We start from the raw sequence: 25,474 nt of genomic DNA, 5'->3' as shown, positions 1-25,474 counted from the left end.
CCATTAGCCAGAGACAGTGATAAATACAGGCAGCATATCAAGGCCTTTGAAAATTAATGGCTCAATAGTAATTTAAATGGGGATGACTCACATTCCAGTAAATCCTCATTACTCTGAGCCAGTCCAACTATAATCTTTAAGTATTCTTAGAAGAAATTGGTTATTGATCATAAACAATAGTCCTCAAGTTGATACATGTAAAGAAATGAGAAATAGGGAAAGAACCCTCATATTAACTGTACTAATCACTACCGTGGATCATATGTTAAAGGAATTCAGAAATCTTTAACTACATTTACTTGCACAAGAAATAGTCTTTCATTCTTTGAAATTCCCTAGGTTTGTTCCCTGTAAAATATGACTGCCATTTCTAGGCAATGGCAGTCCCATAGAGCTTTCTACAATTTTAGACTTATAAGCTCTCTGCTCAAATATCTTTTCCAGTTTAAATGGAATAGTACCAATACAAACATAACTGATCATTACTTTCCTGCACAATATTTTTCAGAGGTAGTGTCTCAAACATGGAGTTTAATTTAATTAGCAACTTGACTTTTAAAACGTTGAGTAAAATGTATCTTTTTGTATAATCATAAACATCCACATTCATTTATTATATTCTTTATAAACTTTTGTTACATTAGATACGGTTTAGTAATTAGTAAGTGCTTTAGCATTTATACAAAAATTATAAAGACATATTTTATAATGTGCAAATACAATATTTATAATTTATATGACATATGAATATGTCTAATAATATCATATATAATATATATGATTATACATATAACTTAATTTAACTTGGGCTGTAGATAGGAGTCACTGTTTTACTAATATAAAACAAAGACTATGAATAAAAGAAAAACCTAAATAAAGAGCAATAGAAGATAATTGTAGTTAATTATCAGTGAACTTTTTTGTAATTAAGCCTAATTAGAAACACTGCTACATTTAAAAGTAATTTGCACTAGTTTAGGACTATGCATGAAAAAACAAATAAAACTGAAGGTTTTTGTTGTTAAATTAAAATGTAGAATTGCTATCATGCTACATAATCAGAAATCTTTAAAGTAACCAATTAAAGAATGGGCAAGAAGTTATTTATTGCTTTTCAATTTTTCTGAACTCCAAATTTTACTAGAGTTAGCCTTTGATGATTCACAGAACATCTCTAATTTTACATTGCATCTTTTACAGTAAATATATTATTTGAATATTAAGTATATCACCTAGTAATATGATCAGAACATCTATAGATGTTGCTTTATCAGAATGAAATAAGCAACTCTAGTGAAAATGATATAACCTTAGTACAACTAATTGATTAAAGGAAGAGAAAACACAAACCACTAGTATTAGGTACGCTGGGTTGAGTAGAATTATAAGGAGAAAAATTCTTGCTTTGTAAATATGAGAACTTGTGTTTGAATCCTATGCTGGTTAATTCAATGTCAACTTGACACAAGCTATAGTCATCTGAGAAGGGAACTCAGTTGAGAAAATATCATAAAGTCAAAAGCTGGTCTGTTTAGAGGTAGTTGAGATGGCAAAACCAACACAACATCAAGAGACATGGGTCCCTGCTGACCTTTATTTGGATGAACAACCTTCAGAGAGGCTCTATTTAAAAATCAGAGTCAAGCTCAGATAATTATAAGAAAGAACAGGAGCAGGGCACAGAAGAAGGTGAAATATTTCATCATCATCATCATCATCATCATTATTATTATTATTATTATTATTATTATTATTATTTACCTATATTTGGCCATTGCTAAGAGTAGTTAGTGAGTAATTGGATAAAGATTGCTAGGGTGATTGATAGACATCTCTCAAAGTTCCTCAGTACTGGGTGTCTCAGGGGGCAGGGTTGGCATACAAAAGAGTTCCACAATAACCCGAAATGGACTTTCCTTCTGCCTAAGTCCAATGATTTCAATGTGCATTGGGTTGTTGATTTGGAAATGAAGACACCAGTACAAATTAATGATCTTTCAAATATAGATAAATAAAGACATAGACAAATGTAAGTGAATAAATAAATATAAATGTGTGCATGTATGTTTGTAGGTATGTTGTTTTTTCATGTTCTCTAACCTGCTTTGAAGCAGTAATATATCAATAATAATAATTATTCCTACCACTCAGAGCTTGGCAGAACTTGGTTCTGAACAATATTATTCACAGGAAAAGAAGCAGATTTTCTTGAAGAAGACTGGCTTCACATCATGAGAATGTAAGCACAAAGTCCTCCTTCACCCCCACGCTCCCAACTTTTGCCCAGCAACCTTGTTTCCTTCCAATTTCCAGGAGGATCTATTTATGGATTTTGAGGGGGAGGTTCAACTTGACAGAGACCCTCATCAGAGCAATGGACTGAGCTCCCAAGGTCCAGCTGAAGAGCAGAAGGAGGGAGAAGATGAGCAAGGAAGTCGACCAAGAGGGGTTGATCCACCCACTGAGACAGTGTGCCTGTTCTAATGGGAGCTCATCAAATCCAGCCGGACCGGGACTGAATGAGCATGCAATCAAACCGAATTCTCTAAATGTGTCTGAACATGGGGGCTGAAAAGCCATTGATAAAGGCACTGGGACTTCTTTCTACTGCATGTACTGGCTTTTTGGGACCCTAGTCTATTTGGATACAAAGCTTCCTAGTCCTGGATATAGTGGGGAGGGCCTTGGACTTCTCACAGGGCAGGGTTCCCTGCTCTCTCTTAAAGAGGGAAGGGGAGGGAGAAGGGTGAGTGGAGGAGTGGGAGGGGAATGGGAGGAGGGGAGGAAGTGTAAATTTTTGAATGAAAAAAAATTGATTCTCTCAACAAAACAAAACAACAAAAACAAAAACACTCCTTCAGCAAATTGTGCCACAGAGTAAGGATTTTGTAAGTATAATAGTCTTACTCTAACAATCCAGCAGGAAGGGACTCCAAATCTTTGTATTCATAAACATTCAAAATAACTCATTATTGGACTATAATGGTGGGAAAGAATATTTCCAGTGTTGTCCTAAAAGACACAGGAACTAAGTAAAGAAGCTTCAGGAAGACTCTTCTTGCACAAGAGGGTGATTAATATTTCAAAAGTAGAAAAGCAAACACAGAAAAAGGGAACGTTCTTTATTCTAGGGCATTTGGTGACTATCTCACACCATCCCTGAGTGTGGTAATAGTTTGTTTGTAATCTAACAAATAAAGTTTGCCTGAAGATCAGAGTACAAATTTAGCCAAACTAGTGGGTCAGGCAGTGATGGTACACACTTTTATTCCCAGCGGCCACACTAGTTAACCATAGAGGCCAGGTGGTGGTGGTGGTGCAGGCCTTCAGTACCAACACTAGAGAGGAATATAAGGTGGGATAAGAGTTCTCCAGTGGCTGGTTGCATTGATTCTCTGAACCCAAATATCTGTTTCTGGGTTTATATTATCCATGCTACATTGACAACTTGACCCCATAATGTCATGTATTTGGATAATTTGTAATTGACACAGAGGAGAACTTGTAGAGATCAAGTTTCAGGAGCATCCAAGACTTAGGCAAATTGGGAGTGATGCAAGAATTTGACAAGATGGGAGAGGTTTTTGGAAATTGGCCCTTTATGAAGTACCATCACTGATAAGAAAAATGAAAGAAAACCAAATAAAAATATTTCCCTTAACAGTTAATTGAAGAAAATAAAATCCACCCTAGTATAAACAAAAATATAAGGAAACATTTTATAAATTGTCCAGTAATATATACACAACTGATAGAGAAGTTATAATATAAGACTGAGATAGAAAAATGCTGTGGGATGATGCTCTTGTACACTGTAAAGATTTGTCACTTGTCTTAGCTTAATAAAATGCTGATTGGCCAGTAGCCAGGCTGGAAGTATAGGTGGGTGACCAGACTAAAAGAATTGTCATCAGACGGACATAGAGGAAGCAAGATGAGAATGCTGCACTGAGAAAAGGTACCAAGTCACAAGACTAAACAGAGATAAGAATCATGGGCTAACTAAAGTTGTAAGAGCTAGTTAATAATGAGCTGAGCTAAGAGGCCAAACAGTTTATAATGAATATAAGCCTCTCTATGTTTCTGTGGACTGAATGACTGAGGAACCAGGCAGGACAGAACTTTGTGCCTGCAGAAGAATGTTAGTGGATGCTAAAACTAGTAGACAAACATTTGACTGATTCACATACATTGAATGAAAATGGGCCCACAGTGATTAGCTGAAACAATAAGTAAAATCAATCGGACAATGAAAAATCTTATCAGTTACAATTTTAAATAGCCAGATATTGTGCTGTTGTATAAGGCTATATCAGTGTTGAAAAATGCTTTTGCAAATGTTTAGAGGCCCAGAATGCTCTCTTGTGGTGTCCTGACCCCCAATGACAGAAGTAAGGACAACTGGGAACTTAGGTGTCACTAAATGTCCTTGTGCCTAGCAGAACATGAATAACCCTGGTTTTCAGTCACTGTGTATAGCTAGACCTGACTTCTCCAGACAAAGTCAAAAATTCTCATCAAATTTGATCCTCCCTAAATTTTATTTTTGTAAAGTCTATAAAGAAGAGCTATTTATGCATGTGAATTGACAAACTCAAAATTGATAGTATTTAAAGCCAAAATTTCTGCTCAAGGCTCAGTGAGCTATACACTTTCTTTAGACCTTCCCTACACAAAGCAGAAAATATACAATACTCTAGACTTGCTAGAGCTCAATTTTCACACATTAGAAGCTCACTGGGGAAATTTTGAATCCAAAACAATGAAATGAGAAAACAATGTTTATCTATTTCAATTCTCAGCTTTAATATATTTATCACATTTATTATAAAAACTATAAAAATTATGTGTCTAAGGGATTGGGTTATTTCCCTTCTGTGGATTCCAGCTATCAAAATCTCAAAATCATTTATTTTCTATCTTTTAATTGTAGTTATTAAACACAAATAGAGATTTTTTCCAGCCTAACAACAAGCATATAAAGACTATTTTTGGTGACAGAAATTTTTCTCAAACTATTTCTTGCTTTTAATTATAGTACAATCATCAGAAAGGCATACAGTGTTGAAGTAGCCATCTCAGTAGACAAAAGCATCTAAGAGTTATTTAGGAAGCAAGGCAATAGAGTAGTCATGATTTGACATGGTATTATTAAATAAGAGGAGCCTGTCTTGGTTTTTATACTTCAATTCTGTATTTCAGATTTAGGGCGATGGATGTGCTGAAGCATTTTACACAGCACCTAGATGGATGCTCAAGTTATACCCATGGGCTCTAAGCAGTCAATTATATAATATTCCTGTACTTCACAGATGCCTTCTGGTCCCTTCTATCAAACTCAGATTCATGAACAACGAATCAGTGGTCATCAAACCAAACATAATACTGTTTCAAATCAATACTTTGCCAATTTCATTAATTATAGTACAAATATCTAAGTTTATAAATTTCAAACTTGACTTGTAAATTTGGGATGGGAAAAGTGGGGACAATCATTTCTACTGCTCTACTTTATTCAGATTTCACATTTCCAAGTTATGCCTTATTACTAATTTTATTATTCTGATAAGGAATGTAACACAAGTATTCAAAATCTTTTTGTGGTTTTTGGAAAACTAGATGAGAAAAAAACCAATTGTGGTAGTTTTAATGAGAAACTTCCTCAGAGTCTAAGATATTGACCACTTGGTTTCCAGTTGGTGGTACTTCTTAGGTAGATGAACATCCTTGCTGAAGTAAGTACATCACTGGCATGGGAGTTTTCTCTCTCAGCTTTGTGTTTAGGTTGAAGTTCTAAGACCCTGCTTCCATGCTCCCCAAACCATTGTGGACTCTCCTGGAACTGTAAATCATAATAAACTCATATTCCATAATTATTTTTACTTGTGGTGTTTTATCATAACAACAAAAAGTAGCTAACACACTAATATTTGCATATCAATGTGAATATTTAGAAATCTTCAATTATGCCAATTTTTATTTACTTCATTCTTCTATAAACTAATAATTCCATAGTCTTTTTGAAGAATTATTCACATATTGAAATCAATTTCTCAATTTCCTCCTTTTTTATATTTGAGGGGGACCTGGTATGTGTCCAATCAGAGAAGTAAACTTACAATGAGAAGAGAAAGAAAACTCAGTGCAGATTGACTTTATCGGCTAGATCAGACATTGGGGAGTCTAATGCCAGCTAGGTTATTGTCAGCATATTTAAAACCCAATACAATTTGAAAACAAATTACCAGGTAACGATTATTCCAGTTCCAGGTACACAACAAAGCTTAAGGTATAACTTTTTAGGAGCTCCTTTACATAGTCCGTGTGACCATGAAGGTGTGTTCCACAGCTAACAGGCTTAGAATCTAGTGTGGTCTCGGACTGATAGCAGAGGTCAGCAGGCCAAAAAGTACTTCTGCCATCTCCCCTAAGGATGGGTAATATTCTCAGAATGAACAAGTCTGGGATAATCATTCTGGGAGATTTGGGTTAGGTCTGCCTCTATAACAAAAGATGGGTGGAGTCTGCCACCACAAATAGCAAAAAGATCACCTGGGGATTAATAATATCTGTTCACTGCCATCTGGATAGAAAAACATATATATCTCTTCTACTGAGGATAGGTTTCAATGTGTTTAACATGCCTTGTTTTCCTTGATGCTTCTCTGTGTGTACAGGAACCTCTGTGCCCCTGTCCAAAAGATTATATCATGGCTTTTTGTGCTGGTGCAATTGTTTATGTCTGTTTTTTTAAAAAAATATAATTAGCAAGGTCTTTGATAGCCTCAGGTTGAAAAATATATCATGTGAAAGCAAAATAAAATAAATAAATAAATAAATGTGAAAATGTATCAACTGCTCCTATTGTTCATTATCCTACTGATGGGTTCAGGACAAACACACAGTTCTTAAATTACAATCAATGCCAGATGCACATTCCATATGGCTTTAGTTTTCCAGTTACTTAGAATTCAGTATTTGTTTTTATTGTGTCCCAGCATTTATGGGAAAGTTAAATCCAGTAAAACCTTGGCATACTGTTTTCTTGCAGATCTCTAGTCAACATTGCTCAGAGAGCTGGAAAAATCACTGAGACCATGAATTCTTCCATGCTGAAATGTCTCTTTACCTTCAAATTCATTCATATTGTTCTGCTACTTGCTCATTGATTATTAGTCCCATGTACAGTGGAGAAGGATAATATTGTCGGACCCTTCTATGTTCACTACAGGAATAGAATATATAACCCATCTGGGTTATCGGAGCTGAAAGAAGAGAATCTTATACCAGGGACCTTTATAGAGAAATGTGAAACTAGAATTCAGTGTTAGACTAAGGTGGCGAGGTTCTCTATACGGTGTCTGGAAGGAGAAAGGCCCCTGTAGTGGCACTGTTTATTCAACATTGTTCCATCAAAGAGAATCCTGGATGTTTGCCATTGATGCCAGCCTGATAAAGATGTAGTAATCACCCACCCTGTTCATGGAGAGAATCTAAATTTTTTTCCCAAATAAATCAGACTGTCTTTCATCTGGGATCCTAATTAGTTAGCCTAGCACACCAATTTGACTGTTCCTTAAGTTGTTTCCACATTGTCCGGATATCTAGCTCAGGTCATCAGGCCTAGTGGGATGAGCCATTATATATACACTGAGACCCTTCACTTTTCTAGACTTATGATTTAAAAGGTAAACCAACTTATTCTTAGATATCCCTCAGACATAATCCATTTAATAATACTGACTCATTTATTCATAGTGAAATGCAAACCTAACTATCATCATAGTGTTTTGCAAAGTTTCCCCCTTCATCCCATGCCCAGCCTACTTCACACTCTGTCCCTCACTTGACTCTTGTTGACATGATACCTCCAGGTGCCATACTTCTTCTGGCCCAGGGCTTCACTTGTGTTTCTTCTTTCTGAATTCTCTCCTGACTAATTACACGGTCTCATCGTCAAAGGTTCTCTGCCTCTTTTTTCAAAGGTCACCATACCAAAGATCTCTTGCTAAACTACTTTCAATGAGCCGCCGTTTAAAAAAAAATTCAATTTTCTGGCTGCTATAATTTCCACTCCTATTACACTGGTTTCCTTTAAACTTCCTACTAGCGCCTAAGAAGCCCTGCATCTTTACTAAATTTATGTTTTAGCATATCTGTCTATGCTCATTGGAGTGTTGTGATAAGTGTTCACTGTATCTCAGAGTTTGGCTACTGCTGCCGTGTCTCAGAAAACAATGTTAAAATATTTTTAGGATCTGTTAATTAAATTTATGAGGATGTTAGCATCAATACTTATAATTTTAACAGATTTCTCTATGATAATTACTCCTCAGCATATTGTATTCTCTTTGCCCCATCTAATTAGGAGAACTGTATAAATACTTGATGATGGTTTTTGTCTGGTTTCAGTAAATACCATAACTGAGGCCTTTCATATAATAAAAGACAGATCTCTAAATGTATAGATTTATTTTCTCATCTAAAACATAGTAAAGAAAAAAGTTAATAGGTCAATCATTTTACAGGATAGTATATGCTTATTCGTAAATGTCTACATTGCTGCTGATACCACTGGATATGATAGGAACAAGGAGCAAAATATCAGCTTCTGAACCATCATCTATTCACCCATATCTCCTGAGGAGTATCTCTGTATAGATAGAAATAAATATTCTTCCTGGCGCTCTACAGGCAGTTTAAGGATTTCGTTGACTTAATGAACCATCTCGTAATTTCAAAGGCTAATTGAGGAGACTGGTGCAAACTGGGTCTTTACCAGGCGTTCTTCAGTGAGTATTAGCATAAGCAGAGGAAACTGTGATGCGAAATTGCAGGTGGCCCGGAGCCTACTACAGAAAGAAGAGAGGGCCACTATAAAATAGGGCTCGATGAGCTGACCACTGTGATTTGGACAAGGACGGAAGAGCAGAAGTAGCATGAGAATAAAAAAAGTCCTATCTTGTGTAATACATAATATGAGATTATTTTTTTACTTTAATCAATTGTAGTAATTAAAATTAGTGTTGACACTTGTGCAAGGCTAAAGCGCTGGTCTATAAGTCTTTATTTCAGTGAAATACACAGGGCAGTCTGTGTTAATTATGCTTCGGTGAGGGGAGAGTAGGTGTGATATTCTAGTCTAGAGAAAGTCAGCATGGAGAAGGATATTGGGACAGGGGGCTAGATTCAAAATTGAGAGGTCATAGGAGGCCAACAGGTTGAGCAAATGAGAAGGGGCAGAGAGAGGAGGGACTGATTTATCTTGTAATGTGGGTGAGAACACAGGTGAGTTCATTTGGTGTGAAAAGCAAATTAATGGATTTTTGAAACACCAAATTGGAAAACAAATCATCTTACAGAGAGCAGCAGATTAGTAAGCAGTCATTAGTTTTTCCACATACTGGTCACACCAAAACAAGAAGAGAAATTCAGCTTGCTTTAGCCCACCAACCCCCACAACTCTCCATACACATTCGGCCATCACATCCCTGGTTCTTATTTAGTTTGTTAGTGCTTTATTCTCCACACTCTATTGAACTATATGCACAGCTCGATATTTTTCAGTTCTGCCCTGACTTACAAGAGGGCCTTAATTAAATTGTGTATTTAACAAATAAAATGTATGACTCTGACAGTAAATACTACCACCCACCCCAACTTGTTATTCACTTCTGTCTGATGGCATATCATGCCTCTGTTATAAATGTCCACAAATCCTTTCTGGAAGAAAACTCCATAAAATTAGCAAAATAATTTCTAAGTCACTTTGGCAGGAAACATATCACTTAAGGGATAAAGTTAAAGTGACTCTAAATATATATTTCAGTTGGTGAAGAATTAACAGGACAGATTTTCTTTGTAGCATCCCACTGTAAGTAATGATACTATATTGAAATGTTATGAAATTCTAAAGATAAAAAATTACTAAATTATAAAAATGTGTGATTATGTATAAGTAAGGAATACACAAGCCCCAGGGGGCTTGGAGTATAGAGGACAACTTTCAGGTGTTGGTTTTTCCCTTCCATCATGTGGGTCCTAGAGATCAAACTCAGGCCATCAGACTTTAAGAAAGTATATGTATTAGCAATTAAATGTAAACTTTCCCAGAGTTTAGCTTGAGTGTGAGAGGGCATTACAAGCTCTGCACAGGTTTTGCCTTACTAAAATTCTATTGCCAGCTTCATTGTATAAATGCACTCTAGAATTCCTGAGGGCAAAACATTTATTTTGTTCTTTTGTGGACTCTGCATTCATTAGCCAAAGCTTAGAAGACAGTGCTTACTTAATATCTGTCAAATGAGAAGAGTCAAGAGAAAGATTACCAAACATCTGTCCTAAGCACGTGGGTAATGAGTTTCCAGAAAAATGGCTGCCTACATGAAACTTAAGCCTGAATGGAGAATCTTTGAGAAGTTGAAGTTCCTTAGGTTGGAATCAGATGCTTTTCAAAGATACTGAGGCGAGCATGCCTTAGCCCCAGTGAGTTAATACCCTAGTTATCTCCACCAGGGTTCCTAGAGGTTAACGTTGACAGATCTTTTACATTTGAAAACCATACGTCTAAAAGTGCCTACTCACCTAAAAGGGAGGCTTCTTGTTCGTTAAAATATCCATAGAAGTCTCTGAGGATGGAGATCAGTGGTACATGCATAACGTGAACACGACTCCAGGTTCAGTCTTCAGTACCACACAAACACAGACAAACAAGCTAGGAGAAGCAAGTCTTTGTTTTGCCTCTTGCTATTTTTTTTTAATACACTTATCCTAGTTTTCTTTCTGTTTTAAAATTAGTGTACAATGGAATAGGCTTCATAATTATATTTTCACACACAGCGTTTTTTTGTTCCTATCCCTCACATTTTTCCTCATCCTCCTGTCCCAATTGTGCCTCTATTCCTTCTATTTCCCTGTTCACTTTCATGTTGCATGCGTTTTATTGCACTTCCTTCTTCCTCAAAATCATTTTCTCTTCTCCTGGTATGCTATCAATAGTCATGGTATACAATTATACATACACCTGCCTACCCGCACAACCACACAGTACATGTTTATATGTACACTGAAATCCAGGGCTTACTTTCATGAGAGAACATGGAGTATTTGACTTTCTGAATCTGTATTACCTCACTTAATAAAACAGTTCTCATACCTACCCATTTTACTGAAATTTTCATAATTTTATTTTTCCTATGGCTGAATGAATTTCCATTGTGTGCATTTCATTATCTATCCATCAGCTGGTGGGTATCTGAAGTTATTGTGAATAGAGTAGAAATGAACAAAGACAAGCAAGGGTCTCTGTGGTAGGATTTGGAGTTTTCTGGCTATATACATAGAATAAAATAAATACGTCAAATTAGTGCTGCTCTGAGATTCCCTATTACCCAGGTCCAAATAGTTATTATAAAGTAACAAATAGCAATAAATGATGGTGAGGATATGGTGAAAGAATAATCCTTATTCAATGCTGGATTATAAACTGGTGCAGCTTCTGTAGAAGTCAGTGTAGCGTTATCTAAGAACAAAGTAACACATAACAAAGCTACCACCACTAAAAAACAATCACTGACAATATATCTATCCTAATTTTCTTAATATAAGCTCATTCAGGGAAGCATATGAGTGTCCAGTTTACATCACAGAACCTAAAAGAAAATCTATGGATTACAAGCACTCCCTCTTGGCTTACTGACAAGTAGCAATCTGCTAATGAGGTCCGTGTAGTCTCCTTTCATTTTGATGAAGGTTAAGGTAGATTTATGTCTGAGAGAAAGGATTTTAATTACTTAAGCATGTGTTATTTAATTGTGATAATATAATTTTGATACATAAATATATAATCACTATTTGTGAGACTTTAAATTGTAAACATGTAATCTGAGTCTTGTGATATTTGGAAATCAGTTCAGATATTGTTTTCCTTATCATGATTGCCAATCATGATATTCTTCTTTGAACAGAAATTCCTGTCTGTGCTCCATTAATTATTATGTTGCTTTCTAAAGGAGACAATTTTGTGGCCAAACCACAGTGGTTATAAACTTTCACATGGAAAAACACAGCTTACATTTTACAGCTTAATTGACCAACTGTCTGCTTTAAAAAGCATGATTTCATCCTAGAAACAGAGAATTTTAATAGCTTCTTTAAAAATAAGACTCATCATTAGCTGAAATCACAAGCAAGCGTTATTTGAAAACATGGTAATTTCTAAAGGCCAATAAGCATATTTAAAGAGCATGTCTTGTTATTTAAACTATTAACATAATTATCGTCCTTCCTCATGTTTCCTAAACTAATGCCTAAATAGAAACTTTGAGGAAATCATGATTTATGTATCCATATTTATTGGGGGAAGTCTTATGCTAATCTCTGACACAGGCCTTTTTGGTTTTTAAATTTATTTCCAAGTGGGAAGTAGAATTCTCATAAGGAAGATTTTTCATATAGCATTTTATTACTACAAAATAACTGAAATATGTTCAAATCTGGACCATTTGTAAACGCTGTAACAATGATCACATGTAATTTTGAAGAAGGACCTGAACTCTGCTTCCCTACTGAATGCATGTCCTGCATGATAAATCTACACCAGGAAGCCATATGGGATAAGTTGAAAGGGGAAAATAAGTACCTCAATTCCTAACTGATGTTTGAGTAATTAAACTCTAAAAGAGTATAATCAGGAGTTAAAAATGGCAATAAGAAAGACATAGTAAGAAAGGCACATATTTCTTTTTTTCTTTTTCTTTTCTTTTTTCTTTTTTCAAAACTATGGGACATTATGGAAGCGGTGCTAAGAGGAAAGTTCATAGCACTAAGTGCCCACATAATGAAAACAGAGAAAGTTCACATTAGTGATTTAACAGCACACCTGAAAGCTCTAGAACAAAAAGAAGCAGACTCACACAGGAGGAGTAGAAGACAGGAAATAATCAAATTAAAAGCTGAAATCAACAAAATAGAAACAAAGAAAATAATACAAAGAATCAATGAAACAAAGAGCTGGTTCTTTGAGAAAATCAACAAGATAGACCAACCCTTATCCAAACTAATCAAAAGTCAGAGAGAGAACATCCAAATTAACAAAATCAGAACAAAAGAGGCACATAACAATAGACATTGAGGAAATTCAGAGAATCATTAGGTATTACTACAAAAACCTGTACTCCACAAAATTGGAAAATGTAAAAGAAATAGACATTTTTTTAGATAGGTACCATACACCAAAATTAAACCAAGACCAGGTGAGCAATTTAAATAGACCAATAAATTGCAAGGAAATAGAAGGTATCATCAAAAACCTCCCAACCCCCAAAAAAGTCCAGGGACAGATGGTTTTAGTGCAGAATTCTACCAGAACTTCAAAGAAGAGCTAATACCTATACTCCTCAAAGTGTTCCAAGTAATAGAAACAGAAGGGACATTGCCAAACTCTTTTTATGAGTCTACAGTTACCCTGATACCCTGATAATTAAAAAGACAAAAATAGAGACAATTTTGCAATGCTATTTGAGTTTTACCTACATGGTAAGAAGAACTAGGCGAGACTCAGAAACAAAAGTATTGCAATGTGATTTTGAAATTAGACAAGCAAACAGAAAACATGTAGCTCAAGTCTTTAAGTGATTTCCCTTAAAAAGGATGCAGGACGATAAAGTCTCTTATATGCATATGATTCTCAGCTGTAGACATCCAACCTAAGGCCCTGTGCAAACTAGACAAACACTTTATTACAGAGGTGCATTTTTTTTAGGCCTGCAACAATCTTTAAGTTAAGGAGTAATGTATATTATATACTCAAGTACAAGTATGTTAGTGCTGCTTCCATTGGTCTTTATATAAAGTTCAAAGAATGAAATGTCTCTCTGTAGAGAAGATGATATGAGGGGTGATAAATGGAGGCTTTGATTTTATATGTTTTAGTTGTATTTTCAAATGATTAATTTTTATAAAGGGGATGGAGAGATGGCCCAGCTGTTAAGAGCACTTTCTGCTTTTCCAAAAGACTGGAGTAGATATGGCAGATGGCTTACAAATGCCTGTAATTCCAAGATCCAGGGAGACTGGACAACTCTCACCCGCAAAACAAAGTGAACTCATATGTACATAACCGCTCCCCATATATGTTTAAAGAAAATATTTATTATCATTTTATTTTTACTTTTTTTAAAAAAGATTATTTTAATTTGCCTCTGGGAGTGTATTGTCTGCACATATGTCTATTAACCACACATATGCCTGATGACAGCAGAGGTCAGAACAAAAGGTGCTGGATTCTCTGGAAATGGAATTATGGATGATTATGAACTACCATTTGGTACTGAGAATCTAATCCGGTCCCCTGAAAGAACAAGTCCTTTTAGATGTTGAGTCATCTCTCCTGCCCCAAGTTCCTTTCCATCAATTTCTAGGTATTTCCATTGAAAATATTTGTGCTTTTCTTTTGGTCATAGTAAAATACTGCACAATTCCCTGTTACTCAGATTCTAAAGCAGTGGTCATCAATCTGTGTGTCATGACTTCCTCAGGGTTCACATATCAGACACTTGCATTACATTTCATAACTGTTAGCAAAGTTACAGTTATGAAGTAGCAATGAAATTTTATAGTTATGGTCACCACAGCATGAGAAACTGTGTTAAAGAGGCATAGCATTAGGGAGGTTGAGAACCACAGTGCTGAAGGAGGTGATGCTGATGTGTTGTTAGCATTGTTATTTACTTTTGCAGTCTTGGCTTGGCTTGGTTTCAGTTATTTACATCCAACTACAAAAACAGAAATTATTTGAAAAAATGCCATGTTAACAAATTGTTGTTTTAGTTTGCACATTGGAATACATAAAAAGAAATATTTCTGGAATGTTTATAGATATTACCACATATATTATACAGAACTGGGATCCCCCAAAGTGGGCTTCACAGTATGTGTTTTCATGCTTTGGAAGGTTGATTTTGCCATAACAACGGGCTATGCTTTTAAAGATACTTTTGTTTTTTTGTGGTAAGACAGCATCTTGAGTTCTTTGAACTTCCTTCTTTTGACAGACCAGATTGCAAGTTATAACCTGTCACCTCCCAACTCCAAAGTTCAGATAAATTTCAAACTCCTTTATATTTGATTATAGGCACCTGCATTTGGCACAGCACTAAAGAAAGCATAGTTAGAAATGTGCAGGTCTTTCTCAAGAGCATTTTGTGGGCCCCCGTGAATCTCCCTCGATTGTGTGTGTGTGTGTTCTATGCAGTCTTTCTCTTACACTTACACATACACAGTTATGGAGAGAGAGAGAAAGAGAGAGAGAGAGAGAGAGAGAGAGAGAGAGAGAGAGAGAGAGAGAGAGAGAGAGAGAGAGAGAGAGAGTCATTCAATACTGGGAACCTGTGGCGGACAGGAGTCCTTATTGTGTGCCTTCCTCATTCACTTCTATGGATAGGGTCTCTCACTATCCGAATGCTCACTAGTTGGCTGAGCTCAGGAGAGCCAGCTTTAACCTCTCAAACCCATTCCTGGCTTACGATTTTCCTTAAATTTTGTGTGGTATTCAGTTCTTCAATCTGAGCTTCTGGAATGCCTGTATCTCTTTACCATCCCACAAGCCTCTCTTTAGTGGTACCCAATCTTTGTGACTTAGCACAAGACGCATCTTCACCTGTGTTTATTGATAAAAACGAAAGATTAGGCAGTTTGGCTCTCGCTCTCTCTTCATTCTATATAAAACACAGTTGGTGATGTTGGGCAGAGTGGCAATACCTCTTTTTCCCCAGAACCAAGGGGGAAAGAAACAGGTGGATCTCTCTGAGTTTGAGGTCAGCTTGCTTTGTATTGGGAATTCCAGGCCTCTCAGGGTTACACAATGAGTCCCTGCATCAATAAACTCATTAAAAATACAACATAATAAAATGGTAAAAGAAATCACCACTGATAAAAACAGTTTACCGAAGTGAATACAGGTCATTTACTCATCCCTTGCATTTGCTGGTATGTGAGAATATAGTGCTGGAGTCGATAGACCATAAGCTAACAATTTCCCTCAACAGCGCCTTTGGTCATCGCTGCGGAGCACCGGCCTATGCAATGAGAATCAGAGCCACGGTTCACAACAGGAGTCACAAAGATGTCTCTGTTTCCTTACACTCTGCTTCATATGCACAAGGCAGAACAGCAGAATAAGGTGAGCTCAAAGAATCCACCAAGATTTATCATGCACACCATCTGTCTACTCTACATTATTTTTCTGTTAAAAAACAATTGAAAATTTTATTCCTCATGTTTTCCCTCACAATGTAATGTCCAAAGAGTTGCATATACCGCGGATCATGATGAACAGCTGGCATAATACCAGTGGGATATAGAAGCTTGGATTTTTGAGTATACCATATTTCATTACAGCTTCTTTGATGCCCAGAATGTGAAGTTTATCGATTGCACTTCTGTGTCCAAAGGCCTACTTTTTACCATACCAATTATTGAATATAGTTGCTAGGCAAGTGTCCTACTATTGAACCACACCCCTGACCCCAGTTCTAGTCCAACTAGTTTAAATAATGACATTACAGCCAAATATTATCTGAATATTTTACATAGATTCATTAAAATGGAAGAATAAATTTATCACATTCTATGTCTTGGAGCATGTATGTAGAATATCAGTCTCTAGGAACTGTTTTGTACAATGATTAAAAAATTTAAGACTTCATATTTTAAGATTATCAGAGCAGAGACATGGGGGAAGCCCAGTTCCTAATAATCTTATGAATTATACACCAGAGCTAAACAGACTAACACCAGTTATTTTTTCCTAATTCCCTTATGCATACCTAGATCACGACAGGTTGGCTTTACATGTTTTTTCTACATGTTTATCATCTGTCTGCCTGTAGTTTTTATGCCTATCTATGATCCATGCCTACTGAATGACTTTTCATAATTTCATTAGTAATTGTAGTAAGACAGGATTCCCAAAGTGATTTCTAAAGCTTTAGATGAAATTGCTCGCCATCTCCTTCCCTTTGTGTCCCCTATCTGTGGCTTGCATTCATCCAGATATCTTTAGCCTCCTGCTGGATAATTTTCAGCTCTACTTGTTTTGGCAATCCAGTAAAACCTTTGTGCATGCGGTTGGGGAGGTAGTGGGAGGGAAATTTGTCTTCTCCGTCTGAGGGGTGAAATTGCCTACATTTGTTGTCTCAGCAACTTGCTATTATTTATGGATTTTATATAATAGCCGCTGTGGTCTTTATATAGTATGCTCTGTTCTTTATTTTTAATCTTCGTTCTATATTTGTGTATATAGATAGGTAGGGTTTGCCTCCCTGCAACGAGATTCCCTCATGCTGTTTGTTGGTTCCTGTGCTCCACTGAACTTAGCCTATTTTAGGCCTTCGGACCGCTCTGTTCTTTCGCCTGCCTCAGCCAGGTGCCTGATTGCGTGTGCTTTACCCTCACACAGTCATGCTTTATAGCTCAGCTCAGTTTCACTTCTCTTTCTGGGCTGTAGTCCTAGAGGAACATCAACTTTCAACATGGAACTTTCAGTTTGTTTGTTAACCATCAAACTAAGGGTTTGATGTCATTCTCTCCAGCATGTTCAAGTCTATCAATATAGGATATTTGTATTTTTCTCATCATCTTTTTGTTCTTATGCCTAAAATACTGTACATATAATGAGCACCCAGCAAATGTGCAAGTTGTTTGCCACAAAGGGCTGGATTTTGTCCAGCACACTGGGGGATTTTGTTCTATGTGCTCGCCTCTAAAGCAAGACTGCATGAAGAGTAGGTGAATATTACCTATTTGGTCATTTTTGTCTTTTAAGGAATCTAATATTAATACTTTTCAGTGGACACCGAGGGTGTCATCCTAGATTTTATTATGAATAAAGCTGTGAAGAACAGTTTAAAATTTGAATACGAAGGAAGAGATATGGAAAGATGAGTAAAATAGACTAGAAAATAAATAAAATATCAAAGAGAAAAAAAAGAAAGGATTTTAGACATTCCCCCCTACTGGTTTGGCCACCCACATTCTATCTCACTCCAGCTTTACATTATAAATTCCTACAAGACTAACTCTGTTGAAGAGCAAAATGATCATTTCTTATCTTTGCAAATCTTTTAGGAGTTTCTAGAGAGCGCGTTATACACAGTGCTGCTAATGGCAGAGCATGTTTACAAAGTGAAGAGCCATGATTTCAACTATTCATTATTGATGAAATTTACTGTTAGATGGGGAATGCTGACTTCCTGTATGTAATTTCCAATAATTTGCAGTTTGAAGCAATCACTGTGATTTTTAAAGAAGCAGAATGAATCCAGACACTCAGACATCAGTGTTTAACAATCCACGGGAGCGGCAACTTGATTTTCAGATGGATTATGTTTCAGGTATGATGTCTTAATTTTCAGGAGTTCAAATGTTGCATTGCAAGCAATTTTTTTATTATGTTACAGGATACTGCAAGTACCAAAACAGATCATAGAAAAGCATCCAGTTTTTGTGTGCAGAACAATATGATAGGACGAAAGTTTAAGAATAAATTCAAGAACTGTTTTTTTTTAATTGCTAAAAATAATAGTTTTGAATATCACAACACAGCACTTACTGCTGGTAGCAGCACTCACCAACACGTTAGCCTAGAACCCATAAGTGTGAATGAGCGTCTTGTGAATATTCAAAAAACCTTTGTTGATTGAGAGATCCACGTTTCCTCAAATCTGATTGCCTAGTCAATTTTAAGTATAATTATGGATGTTGTAAACAGACCTCCATGTGTGTATGTGGAGGGAGAGTAATGAGGGTTCATTAACTATGATTAATGACTTAAGTGTTTAAATCTAATTTTATTCTCCAGGAAGAGGACAAGAAAAATCTTTCCTGGTATAAGGTCTGAACTTTGTTTTCCAGAAACATTGTTGTATGCATTGTAATTCTTGATATTACTGCAATGACATTAAATAGCCCTTTACAAGAAAGAGATGGTGTAAAAATAGATCACCTTCTTGGGTTTTAGAAAACAGGGCATAATTTTATACTATAAACTGATTTGAAATCTCAGGCTATCTTTAATTCTGAATTATGCAAAAAGTCTCTTTAGTCAACAAAAGAGTAAATTTTCAGGTAACACAGACTAAATTAAATAAACAACCCCAGCTTCTACAAACAACACATTTATTTAGAAAAATAAACTGAAAAAAAAATGTTGTTTGTTTGATACATTTCCCAAGGAAACATACAGATGATTATAAAATTGTTATATGTCAAATACAAATTACAAATGACTTCTTGGATTAACAGAACAAACAGAATTAAACATCACTGTTTAGTACGGAGTATACTGCGCTAGGCTTTTTAATATTAATGACACACACATATATATAAAACCCTTTGGATCTCATTCTCATTCATTTGACCACAATGATTTTTTTTATAATTTTACAGTTTTTTTTCAGAAACAAATTCAGTTCTTTCTGTAAGTAACTGACTATTTGTTAATTAGAAAATAAAAGGGGAACTCATTATCTTAATAATTCTCAAGTGATCCTTTTTGGATGCCTTCAAGAAACTGCTTCTTGGGGTCTCCAAACTGGTGGGATCATCTGTGCAAATACCAGAACACTTTCTTACCCTGAATGGAAGCAACTGTGCAAGTAACAAAAGTGCATGGAGACGTAATCAGTGTAAAGCGATTTCCCCTCTCAACCAATATGAGATGGAACTTTTCAAACAATTGGGGCCAATGCTGCTATCCCTTATGGCTTTGAGGGTGTATGTATGGTGGACCTGTTCACGTCTGCAAACTGCAGCATTCCTCCTAATCCCATCCTTGCAATGTTCTGGCTGGTTCAGTTTTGGTTTTGCCTGAAATTGTTGAAATGAAGAGTAATTCTCACTTGGGATACCTCCTGTCCATAACTTTCCATCTCTGAAACTGTTAAATTGATGTATAATTTAATAACTTCATTGATGAATTGCATTTTTTTCTGAGCAGATTGGTATCCAGGAATATTGATTTTCCATTGTGAAATCAGATTGTTTGATTTTGTTTATCTGTTGGCTTCTTAAAATCTTAGTCGTTTTCATCTGGGTGTTGTATCTGCTCAGTAATCATGAGTGAAGATAGTTTAAGGCTGTGGCATTTTCTGCCCACCTGGCTCTGTGCATGGCTGTCAGGCGAGAGGCAGATGATTTTATGCAGACCATCCCATTGGTTATTTGTGCTCCAAAGGAAAAGTTGGCTTCTCTGACAGGGTCAGGCTCCTGGTTACACTGAAATGAGATCTGGCCTCAAAAAGTCCAGGATCAGTTTGATGTAAGAAAAATGAATCCACATGCCTCTAAATAAAGGTATTCCTTCCAACCTGATAAAGCTGTTAGAAAGAAGAAAACAAAAGACAGGCAATCATTTCAAAATCAGTTCAAACAAACAGTAAGTATAATTTAATAAAAACACATTATAAATTAGAAATATGTATTAATTTAATATACTATGTAATTTTAATTTAAAATTCATTGAATGATCATTTGTTTAAATGTTATATGTATATTAAGATTATTTAGTAAAAGCATTATTATAACTTAATTATCGTTTTAATACTATAATGCTTATTTTTCAAGCAAAAGATTAATCTTTATTTTTTTAACTTCATGTAATTTTACCCACTTATTAATGTCTCACATTCTCAATATATTTTTAAAGACATCAAAGAAAAGCTTTAAAAATATATTGCCTCAAAATAATTAAAATAATTCTTTCCATTGATACTGATATTTTTTGAGTAATGAGCAAAGTTGTACTTTTGGAACACTTAGTGATATAAAATACTGTAACTTATGTACTTTAAAAACAGCATCAGATTGGCTAAAAATTTGCTTCTGTATAACAGAACTGTTTAAGAACTAGCTTTGTCTTTCTTCACAGGTATCTACAGTACTTTAAAACAAGCATTTTTTAAAGAGTTTATGCCCATGTTCATAATTGATGAATATGTTTATGGAGAAGCAAAAATGAATGAAGCATGGGCATAATTCTCTACCTTCAGAGCATTGAATATTACTTTATCTGAAAGTGTCTGTGATCTTCTCTCACAGATATGATATAGAGAATATTCACAACATTAGGTCCAGATAAAAGTGTTTAAAATTGTCTCATGATTGATTTTAGTAGAGGTAAGCTACTATTTTTAAGTTTAATTTTAAAATTAATGTTATTATTTGTTCCTCGAGAATTCATATAGTGTGCCCATCTCCTTTCTCCATCTCACTTCCATCCCGCCTGTGGTGGTTTGAATGTGAATGGCCCCCATAGGCTCCTGTATTTGAATACTTGGTCCTCAGCTGGTGGAACTTTTTGGGACCTATTAGGGGGTGTGGACTTGTTCTAGGAAGTGTGTCACTGGGAGCAAGAGTTTGAGGTTTCAAAATTTGAAACCATTTACAGTTAACTCTCAGTCTTAAGTTGTGGATCAATATGTAAGCATTTAGCTGCTGTTCCAGCCTGTCTGTTCCGTGCTAACACCACAGTGGTAATGAGCTCACCCTCTGTAACTGTAAACTCCCATTATGCTCTGTCTTCTATAGCTTTCCTTGGTAATGATGTCTTATCCCAGTAACAGAAAAGTAAGATACCACCCAATCAAGTGTATTTTAGATCCTTTGAACTCATCTGAGAAGCCCTTGCTTTAAAATTATTTCTTTGAAAAGTAGGGTAGCTCCAGAGTGTATCGAGTTGTCCAGTGTATACACACAAACAAATGATGGAATTGTTTGCCCTTCCATAGCAAGATATTTACTATGTTGTTAGATTGATAATTCCTTGAGATTGTTCTACTGTTAGAACAATGCCTTTGAAATTTAAATCCATAAAACTAAAAAGGAAAAACCTAAGCAGGCTTTTCTTCCAACTTGGAGATTAAATTTCGAAAATCGATGAATATGATCTAGCAGTGTGTTGCCTCTTTGCTCGGGCTCCTCATTAACGATATCCTATGCAAGCAACAGAAGGCACGGAGAAGACAGTTTAATCCCAGAGCTGCTTCTGAAAAGCAAGAGGACAGCTGTCTGAGAGAGGAGAACACTCGTGAATGTCATGGGAATCTATCGGTTACATTTTGGTATCATCTGAGAATCTGAGCTTCTATGTATACCAGGAAAACCAACATTAGCTGTTAAAAATACATAAGTAACAGTTTTACAATAATTAGTACTTTGATTTTCTGTGAAATTGAAACAGTATGAAACATGCTCAAAGTTGAATTTCTCTAAAAATATGGATATACAATTCATGTATTTTGAAAAAAGCAAATTAAATGTTCCCATTATATTTTCAAAGGTTTATAATTTAGGAGAGTTTAAGACCTTTTAGAATTTCATTTTATTGATTTCTTAAATAAATTATTCATCACATATTGACCATTCAAAATATTTATTTTTATCCACCAACACCAGATGCTGATTTAAGAACCATGAATAGGTCAAAAAATCTTCTGTGCACACTGCCTCTAAGAAGATAATTATTTGAAGGTAAAAAGTCTCAGTAAGGTTTGTACTACAATGTGAAATGAAAGGTTAAAGTGGGAATAATGAGCTAATGAAAGGCATCTGAATTGAGATTTTTACGAATTTACAAACATAAAACCCTGCTAATAGTTGGAAAATAAAGATATTTGATACAAAAGAAAGAATAAGGCTGCAGTCACAGAAGGAAGGCAATGTTTGGTGCCTCCTGTATTTTACAGAAACAAAGCAGGACCTTTTACGTCACACCTTACATAATATAGAATTTAAAGAAGAAAGGACAAGTATTGTTTGGAGAGTTAGCAGAATTTCGGCTGCCCTTCTAAAATAATATGGCAACAGGAATAAGACATGTCAAAGAATCTTTAAGGAGAGAGTGGCTGGAAAGGATGTGATAATATTGAAGGGGTAGGGGGGAGGGAATATATAATTGCGTATATTTTAGCCAAAGAAATGTCCAACACTTCAGTTAAAGGCTCGAAGAAATCACTACAGTCGCAGGTGTTTTCTCGATGACAAATTGAGGAGGGCAAATAGTCTTCTCCTTTTTTACTAATGAGGTATTTCATTCAGTTGCTGCCCGCTGAAGGGAAGAGTCAGCATGGTTCTGAGACTCATTTTTCTACTATTTTGGGAAGAAGCTCGTGGAAGTTGATGTGTGTTTTTCAGTTCTCAAAAGCCATAAACTGAAAGCAACAAAATAAAATAATAAAATTCCAAACCTTCAAAACCACATTTTGAATTTGCTGATTGGAATCTAAAATGGGCTACTACAGGATACATTTCTGTTGTCCTAAGTTCTAGAGTTAGATATCCACACGGTTGGATTGGTGTTATTATTAGGCATTACATTGCCATGTTCAATTCACTAATGTTAGGCTCAAATATTTGTCCCCCTGGAGAAAGGCTCTAAACTGTATTGTTGTTTACGTTTTCAAATTCTATGTCATAAACTTCCATTACTATAGATTTTATGATACAAAAATTTTAAATAATCACTCTGTACTTATATTTAAATATCCCCTTCAATTATGTAGGTATGTAATGATGCCCATTGACATATTAAATGATGACATGTCAAATATATTTCCTAAACACTGAAATAATGAACAAAATAATTTTACCCATCAAAAGCTGTGGGAAACAAATGTGAACTTAGGTGCCCATGTGGGCATGCTTTTTGACCCATTCTTGAAATCAGTGGGTTAAGGGCTACATTCCTCTCAGATAGGTTTTGCTTTAAAACAATTAAGATTTTTTGACTGTTCAGGTGAAACAGGTTCAAGTATTTCAAGGGCTTTAAAGCTTTCCCACTCTTGCAATTTTCTTCCAGATCCAAATAAAAGATGCAAATTTTGAACTGTGCTAGATAACTGAGGCCTTAGGTCATTAGATGTCAAATTAATTAATTAATGTAAGTAGTACTTTACATGATTTTCATGCGGTAAGTACAGCACAATTTAAAGAGGGCTGAGATGGCAAGATAATTAAGTGAGAATGCAAAATACACAGAGATTTGTCTAAAGAGAAAGGCTTCACAATTTATATTTTTCTGGACTTTGGCATGGTTTTTAAACTTTCCTTGCTCACAATGTATATACATTATTAAATTATTCAAAATTTTTTATCATTGTATTTTATAAAATACATTTGAGGCTGATAAATGTTTAAATAAATGCATGATATATACATTCACAATATAAAAATATACTTAACCATGGTTTAACATGCAATATATCTACTCTCATAGAAAAACATAAGGATGAAAACACTAAAGTCATTTCCCTTAAAAGAAATTATTTTTGGTTGTGAGCCTAATGTTTAATGGCTGAGCCATCTCTCATCGGAGAGAGGACTGATATCCAAAATATACAAAGAACTCAAGAAATGGGTCATCAAAAGAACAAATAATCCACTAAAAAATGGAGTACAGACCTAAACAGAGAACTCTCAACAGAGGAATCTAAAATGGCTGAAAGACACTGAAGGAAATGTTCAACATCCTTAGTCCTCAGAGAAAAATGCAAATCAAACAATGCTGAGATTCCATCTTACACCGGTAAGAATGGCCAAGATTAAAAACACTGATGACAACTTATGCTGGAGAGGTTGTGGGGTAAAGGGAACACTCCTGCATTGCTGGTTGGAGTGAAAACTGGTACAGGCCCTTTGAATATCAGTATGGTGATTTCTCAGAAAATTAGGAAAAAATCTTCCTCAAGACCCAGCAATACCACTTTTGGGTATATACCCAAAGGATGCTCAAGCATACCACAAGGACATGTGCCCAGCTATGTTCATAGCAGCATTGTATGTTATAGCCAGAACCTGGAAACAACCTAATGCCCCTTGACCAAAGAATGGATAAGGAAAATGTGGTACATTTACACAATGGAGTACTACACAGCAGAAAATATCCCACAGAGAGTGCTGAAGGGGAAGGGAGAGAAAGGGAGGGGAGGAGAGAAAATGCATAGCTCAGTAAAATCAATGTGTGTGTGTGTGTGTGTGTGTGTGTGTGTGTGTGTGTGTCTTGTTCTTTCTGGAACTTTAAAAATAACTAAAAAGCACAACATTGTCACTAAATTCAATACAGCAAAAACAAAATATCTGTTATGAGCTAGAGATTATGCTAACTGTGCAAAAGCATGAGATTCCAATTACATCCAAAACAGACTTAAGCACTGGACACTTTATTAGCAGGTTTACTAACCTATAAAACAGGTTTTTTCATTTTCCCCTGTATGGAAACTCCAGTCAAAAGAGATTAAATTCAGATCTGCCCTACAATTTAGAAGTCTATGACTCCCACCCACTTTATGTGGTCTTAAAACTGTACAGAGGCACAGTTAGTGTAGAAATAAAGGACACAATTATGTAAATAAATATAATTATAAATAAGTAAAAGCAAACACTAAAAGACTTAAATATTAATTCTCTCTATATTTGCAGA

The sequence above is a fragment of the Arvicola amphibius genome, chromosome 5 (genome assembly GCF_903992535.2).
Source record: "Arvicola amphibius chromosome 5, mArvAmp1.2, whole genome shotgun sequence".
NCBI classification, from domain to species: domain Eukaryota; kingdom Metazoa; phylum Chordata; class Mammalia; order Rodentia; family Cricetidae; genus Arvicola; species Arvicola amphibius.
This window is presented reverse-complemented; position numbering follows the sequence as displayed.